Genomic DNA, 9,386 nt, shown 5'->3' on the forward strand with positions numbered 1-9,386 from the left:
TATCATTTAGGTATATTTATATTTATAAAGAAATAATTTCATTTTGCTCATGCTATCACTGTAAATTTTCTAGAACTTTCGGTACCAATAGCAAGCCTTCTTCTTCCACGAAAGGAAAAGAAATATTAGAAGAAACCCATGCATTAGTCTCCAAATCATAGCTCAGGACCATGATATCATTATTAAAGACCCTGTTAATGCTACAAATGCACACAAAATCCTCTTCCCATTCACTGTTGATAACCAAATGCATTGTTTCCTAAGCTCTCTGCTTTCTCTTTCTGGAATTGATCAAGTTCTCCCTTTTTTTCTTCTCTCCTTGACCAGGAATTATTAATAAACAAAGACATGTATATGGCTCCTTTTGATGATCATACAAAAGGATTTTGAAATAACTCTAAGACTTTGATGAGCGGATATTTTATACACTTTTTGGCATCATTTTCATATAGTTTTTAGCATGTTTTATTTAAGTTTTATTATATTTTCATAGGTTTTAGTGTAAAATTCACATTTTTGGATTCTACTTTGAGTTTGTGTGTTTTTATGCAATTTCAAGTATTTTCTGGCTAAAATTGAGGAGCTGGAGCAAAAGTCTGATTCAGAGACAGAGAAAGCACTGCAGATGCTGTCAGGATCTGACCTCCTTCCGCTTGAAAGAGCTTTTCTGGAGATACAGAAGTTCAAATGGAGCGTTGTCAAAGGCTATGAAAAGCTAACATCCAGGGCTTTCCAGCAATCTATAATAGTTTATACTATGCTTCGGAATTGAAGGCCCAAAACTGGCGTTCAACGCCAGCCATCTACCCCAGTCCAGTCGTCCAACGCCCATAAGGAGGAGACTAGCGTCAAACACCCAAAAGGGGGTTCCCAACCAGCATTCAACGCCCCTAGGGAGTCTTAGCACGTGGGTGACACTCAAGCTCAGCCCAAACACTCACCAAGTGGGCCACAGAAGTGGATTTTCGCACTAAAAGACTGTTTTACCCTTTTTATGTAATCCTGAGTCATTTGTTTAGTATTAAAAGGAGAAGATCACCCTTGTTTAGGATCTCTCCTAGCATTTTTCGAACCTTTCATTGTATTTTCTATCAGTATGAGTCTCTAAACCTCCAAGGTTAAGGGGAGGAGCTCTGCTGAGTTTTATGGATTAATAAAAGTATTACTGTTCTATCTCAATTCATGTTTGATTCTCTATTCTAAGATGTATCTTAGTTCTTCAACCTTATGAATGAGTTGAACCGGCACAAGGTTATCTCTATTCTACATGGGTTCAGCGAGCGTCTTTCATCGAAAATCAATGAACTACTAGTTTGATTATACATCTCTTAGACGGCTAATCCACAACTTCGTTAGGAACTTCTCGAGACACCAGTTCAGCCGAGGTATGGAGAGATTAGGGTCTTTGTGGTAAAGGCTAGAACCAAAGGCGCAACATTCTCTGATCCAGAAGATTCGACCTTGTCTGTGGCGTTTTGAGTAGGATCATCAAGTGGAATGGACTGTAGGAACTTCACCCTCATTCACACTGGATGCGCACTAACCCTGGTGTTCAGCCTAGAGGAGAATCGGCGACCTCTCAAGAAAGGCATTAATCACATACAGCCTGCCATCGAATAAATCATTCACAATTGGCGTAGACAGTGAGACCGAATTAATCTAGAAGAATAAAGCATCTCTGAAGCCTTAACCATCTTTTTATCATTGCATTCACCTTCAATTGAGTAACATTATCTTTATTTTACTTTTATGCGCTTTAAACAAACAAACAAATTTTCTATCCGCCTGACTAAGATCTACAAAATAACCACAGCTTGATTCAAGCCAATAATCCTCGTGGGATCGATCCTGACTCACTCAGGTATTACTTGGATGACCCAGTGCACTTGCTGGTTCAGTTGTGCGAAGTGTAATTCTGCGCACCAAGTTTTTTGCGCCGTTGCCAGGGATTGTTCAAGTTTGAACAAACTAAGGATTATTTTGTTGCTTAGATTATGTATTGTCTTTAATTTTATTTGAGTCTTTTATTTTCCTTTTTCGAAAAAAAATCAAAAGAAATTTTCAAAAATCTTTTCTTTTCTTTATTAATCTTAAGTTTGATGTCTTTGAGTCTTTTTCTTTAAAATTTTCGAAATTGGTGTCTTTGGTTTTCAAAATTTTTAAGTTTGGTGTCTTTTACATGTTCTTTGTTTTCTTGAAATTCTTTGAGTTTTGTTCTTGGTGTTCTTCTTGATTTTCAAATTTGTTCTTGTTTTTCTTCTTGTTTTGATCTTTAAAATTTTAAGTTTAGTGTCTTTAGGTGTTTGTCTTTGAAATTTTTGAAATCTTGTGTCTTTAGATTAAAAAGTTTTAAGTTTGGTGTCTTTTGGTTGTTTTTCTCTTTCTTCATTAATTCAAAAAAATAAAAAATATATCTTTTCTATCTTTTTTATCTTAATTTTCAAAAATATCAAAAAGATTTCAAATTTTAATTTCAAAATTATTATCTTATCTTATCTTAGTTTTAAATTTCAAACTTCAAATTTCAAAATCAAATCTTTTTCAAAAATCAATTTCAAATCTTATCTCTTCCAAATCTTTTTCAAATCTTTTTCAAATTCTTATCTTATCATTTCCAAATTTCAATTTTCAAAATCAAATCTCTTTCAAATCTTTTCAATTTCTATCTTATCTTTTCTAATTTTAAATTTTAAATTCAAATCTTCTCTAATCTTCTATCTTATCTTGTATTCAAATCTTTCTTAATTAGTTACCTGTTTTCTCTTTCTTCTTTTTTAAAACTTCCTAACTAATTCCTCTCTCTTCTATGTTCGAAAATCCTCCTTCTATTTCTCTCTTCTCTTTTTCGAACATCATTATTTAATTTTCAAATCTTTTTAGTTAATTAGTTTTCATTTTCGAATTTAATTAATAAATAAAATAAAAACAAAAATATTTTTTCTTTTTACTTCTAATTTTTGAATTTTTACCCCTCTCTTTTCGAATTCTTTTTATCACTTCTTTTATTTTCATTCTTCTTTTCTTTCTTCTTCACATTTCACAGGGAGTCCTCTGTTCTTGAACATAGAGCTCCCATTATTTTTTTTTTTGCTTTCTTTTCTTGTTTATGAGAAGGAACAGAGATAAAGAACCTCTCTTTAATCCTGATCCTAAACCTGAGAGGACTCTAAGGAGGCATTTACAACAAGATAAAGCACAACACTCCGGAAGAAACTTGGTGCACAAAATTGTGATCTCAGGCAATGGCGCCAAAAATTCTGTATGCACGTCTTAATAAATCGTTTTTCATTCACAACTTTGATACAACTAACCAGCAAGTGCACCGGGTCGTCCAAGTAATAAAACCTTACGTGAGTAAGGGTCGATCCCACGGAGATTGTTGGTATGAAGCAAGCTATGGTCATCTTATAAATCTCAGTCAGGCGGATAATAATTGATTATGGAGTTTTCGAAAATAAATAATAAATAGACAAAAAATAAAGATAGAAATACTTATGTATATCATTGGTGAGAATTTCAGATAAAGGTATAGAGATGCTTTCGGCCCTCTGAACTTCTGCTTTCCTGCTGTCTTCATCCAATCTGTCCTACTCCTTTCTATGGCTGGCTTTATGTAAGAACATCACCATTGTCAATGGCTACTTTTCATCCTCTCTGGAAAATGGTCCATTGAATAGAAAAATAGTAGTACTTTGCATTAATTCATGAGGAACAGCAGAGCTCCACACCTTAATCTATGGAGTGTAGAAACTCTATCGTTGAAAATACATAAGTGATGAAGGTCCAGGCATGGCCGAGAGGCCAGCCCCCTAAACGTGATCAATATGATCTAAAGATGAACTAAAAATCATAAGATGTCTAATACAATAGTAAAAAGTCCTATTTATACTAAACTAGTTACTAGGGTTTACAGAAGTAAGTAATTGATGCATAAATCCACTTCCGGGGCCCACTTGGTGTGTGCTTGGGCTGAGCTTGAATGTTACACGCGCAGAGGCTCTTTCTGGAGTTGAATGCCAAGTTGTAACGTGTTTTTGGCGTTCAACTCTGGTTCGTGACGTGTTTCTGGCGTTTAACTCCAGACTACAACGTAAAACTGGCGTTCAATGCCCTTTTGCGTCGTCTAAACTCGGCCAAAGTATGAACTATTATATATTGCTGGAAAGCCCTGGATGTCTACTTTCCAACGCAATTGGAAGCGCGCTATTTTGAGTTTTGTAGCTCCAGAAATCCACTTTGAGTGCAGGGAGGTCAGAATCCAACAGCATCAGCAGTCCTTCTTCAACCTCTGAATCTGATTTTTGCTCAAGTCCCTCAATTTCAGCCAGAAAAATACCTGAAATCACAGAAAAATACACAAAGTCATAGTAAAGTCCAGAAATGTGAATTTAACATAAAAACTAATGAAAACATCCCTAAAAGTAACTAGATCCTACTAAAAACATACTAAAAACAATGCCAAAAAGCGTATAAATTATCCGCTCATCACAACACCAAACTTAAATTGTTGCTTGTCCCCAAGCAACTGAAAATCAAATAGGATAAAAAGAAGAGAATATACTATAAATTCCAAACTATCAATGAAACATAGCTCCAATCAGATGAGCGGGACTTGTAGCTTTTTGCCTCTTGAATAGTTTTGGCATCTCACTTTATCCATTGAGGTTCAGAATGATTGGCATCTATAGGACCTCAGAGTTCAGATAGTGTTATTGATTCTCCTAGTTCAGTATGTTGATTCTTGAACACAGCTACTTTATGAGTCTTGGCCGTGGCCCTAAGCACTTTGTTTTCCAGTATTACCACCGGATACATAAATGCCACAGACACATAACTGGGTGAACCTTTTCAGATTGTGACTCAGCTTTGCTAAAGTCCCCAATTAGAGGTGTCCAGGGTTCTTAAGCACACTCTTCTTTTGCTTTGGACCTTGACTTTAACCGCTCAGTCTCAAGTTTTCACTTGACACCTTCACGCCACAAGCACATGGTTAGGGACAGCTTGGTTTAGCCGCTTAGGCCAGGATTTTATTCCTTTAGGCCCTCCTATCCACTGATGCTCAAAGCCTTGGGATCCTTTTTATTTACCCTTGCCTTTTGGTTTTAAGAGCTTTTGGCTTTTTCTGCTTGCTTTTTCTTTTTCTTTCTATTTTTTTTCTGCAAGCTTTGTTCTTTGCTGCTTTTTCTTGCTTCAAGAATCATTTTTATAATTTTTCAGATTATCAAATAACATGTCTCCTTGTCATCATTCTTTCAAGAGCTAACATATTTAACATTCTAAAACAACAACTTCAAAAGACATATGCACTGTTCAGGCATTCATTCAGAAAACAAGAAGCATTGGGGTCCTAGTGATCCATGCATTAGCATAGAACTCTTGAACCATTAGAATTCCGACTTGTTGGATGGGGTTTGTTAGAACTTCCCAACCTCTTCTATGGATCTCATGTCGGATCTCCGAATACTCATTTCTTTTGAGTTTTAAAGGGACCTCGGGGATCACCTTCTTCTTGGCCACAACATCATAGAAGTGGTCTTGATGAGCTTTGGAGATGAATCTTTCCATCTCCCATGACTCGGAGGTGGAAGCTTTTGTCTTCCCTTTCCCTTTTCTAGAGGATTCTCCGGTCTTGGGTGCCATCAATGGTAATGGAAAAACAAAAAGCTTATGCTTTTACCACACCAAACTTAGAATATTGCTCGCCCTCGAGCAAGAGAAGAAAGCATAGATGAAGAAGAAGAAGAAAATATGGAGGAAAGGAGGGAGAGGTATATTCGGCCAAGAAGGGGAAGAGAGGGTTGTGTTATGTGAAAATGAGGAAGAATGGAGGGCTATATATAGGGAAGGGAGGGGGTAAGGTTCAGCCATAAGGGTGGGTTTTGGGTGGGAAATTGATTTTGAATTTTGAAGGTAGGTGGAGTTTATGAGGTAGGTTTATAGGGAAGAGTGGATGGATGTGAGTGGTGAAGTGGTGATAGGGAAGAGAGATTGAGGTGATTGGTGAAGAGTTTTGGGGAAGAGTGTTTATTGGGAAGAGAGGATGAACATTGAGAAGAGGGAAGAGAGTGAGTGGTAGTAGGTGGGGATCCTGTGGGGTCCACAGATGTTGAGATGATCCTGTGGAGTCCACAGATCCTGAGGTGTCAAGGAATTGCATCCCTACACCAATTAGGCATGTAAAATGCCTTTGCATGCAATTCTGGCGTTTAAACGCCGAACTGGTGCTTGTTCTGGGCGTTCAACGCCCAGATGCAGCATATTTCTGGCGTTGAACGCCAGCTAGATGCTTGTTTCTGGCGTTCAACGCCATATCCATGCTCTGTTCTGGCGTTGAACGCCAGCCAGATGCTCCTTACTGGCGTTTAAACGCCAGTAAGATCCTCCTCCAGGGTGTGATTTTTCTTCTGCTGTTTTTGATTCTGTTTTCAATTTTTTGATTTATTTTGTGACTCCACATGATCATGAACCTATAAGGACATATAACTAATAAAAATATAATTAAATAAAAATTGGGTTGCCTCCCAACAAGCGCTTCTTTAATGTCAATAGCTTGAGAGTGGGCTCTCATGGAGCCTCACAGATGTTCAGAGCATTGTTGAGACTCCCCAACACCAAACTTAGAGTTTGGATATGGGAGTTCAACACCAAACTTAGAGTTTGGTTGTGGCCTCCCAACACCAAACTTAGAGTTTGACTGTGGGGGCTCTGGTTGACTCTGTTTTGAGAGAAGCTTACTTTGCCTCTTTTCCATGTTTACAGAAGGATGTCCTTGAGTTTTAAACTCAAGGGAGTCCTCATTCAATTGAAGGACTAGTTCACCTCTGTTAACATCAATCACAGCTCTTGCTGTGGCTAGGAAGGGTCTTCCAAGGATGATGGATTCATCCTCATCCTTTCCAGTATCTAGGATTATGAAATCAGCAGGGATGTAAAGGCCGTCAACCTTTACTAATATGTCCTCTACTTGTCCATAAGCCTATTTTCTGGAATTGTCTGCCATCTCTAATGAGATTTTAGCAGCTTGTACCTTAAAGATTCCTAGTTTCTCCATTACAGAGAGTGGCATGAGGTTTATTCCTGACCCCAGGTCACATAGAGCCTTCTCAAAGGTCACGGTGCCTATGGTACAAGGTATTAGGAACTTTCCAGGATCCTGTTTCTTCTGAGGCAATCTCAGTTGATCCAATGCATTTAGTTCATTGGTGAACAGGGGAGGTTCATCTCCCCAAGTCTCACCACCAAATAAATTGGCATTCAGCTTCATGATTGCACCAAGGAACTTGGCAACTTGCTCTTCAGTAACATCCTCATTCTCTTCAGAAGAAGAATACTCATCAGAGCTCATGAAGGGCGTAAGGAGGTTCAATGGAATCTCTATGGTCTCTAGATGAGTCTCAGATTCCTTTGGTTCCTCAGAGGGAAACTCCTTATTGATCACTGAACGTCCCAGGAGGTCTTCCTCCTTGGGATTCACGTCCTCCCCTTCTTCCTTAGATTCGGCCATGATGGTTATATCAATGGCCTTGCACTCTCCTTTTGGATTTTCTTCTGTATTACTTGGGAGAGTACTAGGAGGGATTTCAGTGATCCTTTTACTCAGTTGGCCCACTTGTGCTTCCAAATTTCTAATGGAGGACCTTGTTTCATTCATGAAACTCACAGTGGCCTTAGATAGATCAGAGACTAAGTTTGCTAAATTAGAGGTATTTTGTTCAGAGTTCTCTGTCTGCTGCTGAGTGGATGATGGAAAAGGTTTACTATTGTTAAACCTATTTCTTCCACCATTATTAAAGCCTTGTTGAGGCTTTTGTTGATCCTTCCATGAGAGATTTGGGTGATTTCTCCATGAGGGATTATAAGTGTTTCCATATGGTTCACCCATGTAATTCACCTCGGCTATTGCAGGGTTTTCAGGATCATAAGCTTCTTCTTCAGAAGATGCCTCTTGAGTACTGTTGGATGCAGCTTGCATTACATTCAGACTCTGAGAAATCATATTGACTTGCTGAGTCAATATTTTATTCTGAGCAAATATGGCATTCAGAGTATCAATTTCAAGAACTCCCTTCTTCTGAGGCGTCCCATTACTCACAGGATTCCTCTCAGAAGTGTACATGAACTGGTTATTAGCAACCATGTCAATAAGTTCTTGAGCTTCTGCAGGCATTTTCTTTAGGTGAATGGATCCACCTGCAAAAGTATCCAATGACATCTTAGCTAATTCAGACAGACCATCATAGAATATATCCAGTTCTTGTCCTTGCTCTTGCTCATATGAAAAAGAGGGAACAGAAAAATAATAATAATAGGGATCCTTTTTACCCAGGTATAGAGGTTCCCCTGTGTGAGTAGAAGAAGAAAAGAATGTAATGTAAAGAAGGGAAGAAAAAAACTCGAACACAGAGAGGGAGGTAGTGTTCGAATTTTTGGATGGGAGAGAAGTGTTAGTAGATGAATAAATAAATAGAAGGAGATGAGAGAGAAAGAGGAATTTCGAAAATTATTTTTGAAAAATGGTTAGTGATTTTCAAAAATTAAAATTAAAATTTGAAACAATTAGTTAATTAAAAAGAATTTTTGAAAAAGAGGGAAGATATTTTCGAAAATTAGAGAGAGAGAGTTAGTTAGGTAGTTTTGAAAAAGATAAGAAACAAACAAAAGTTAGTTAGTTAGTTGAAACAAATTTTGAAAGTCAATTTTTGAAAAGATAAGAAGATAAGAAGTTAGAAAAGATATTTGAAAATCGAATTTTTGAAAAAGATAAGATAAGAAGATATTTTTGAAAAGATATGATTGAAATTAGTTTTGAAAAAATTTGATTTTTAAAATCACAATTAATGACTTGATTCACAAGAAATCACAAAATATTATTTTAGAACTTAAAGTTTGAATCTTTCTTAACATAAGTAACAAACTTGAAATTTTTGAATCAAAACATTAATTGTTGATGATATTTTCGAAAATTATGAGATAAAATTAAGAAAAATATTTTTGAAAAATCTTTTTAAAATTTTTGAAAATAAATAAGAAAAATGAAAAAGATTTGATTTTTGAAAAAGATTTTGAAAAAGATAATATTTTTAAATTGAAAATTTGATTTGACTCATAAGAAACAATTGAATTTTTAAAAATTTTTTAAAAAGTCAATCCAAATTTTCGAAATTTATGAGAGAAGAAAGGAAATATATTTTTTTTATTTTTGAATTTTTAATGATGAAAGAGAAAAACATGAAAATGATGCAATGCATGAAAATTTTGGATCAAAACAATGAATGCATGCAAGAATGCTATGAATGTCAAGATGAATACCAAGAACACTTTGAAGATCATGATGAACATCAAGAACTTATTTTTGAAAATTTTATATGCAAAGAAAACATGCAAGA

This window comes from Arachis ipaensis, chromosome B01, assembly GCF_000816755.2.
Source record: "Arachis ipaensis cultivar K30076 chromosome B01, Araip1.1, whole genome shotgun sequence".
Classification (NCBI taxonomy): domain Eukaryota; kingdom Viridiplantae; phylum Streptophyta; class Magnoliopsida; order Fabales; family Fabaceae; genus Arachis; species Arachis ipaensis.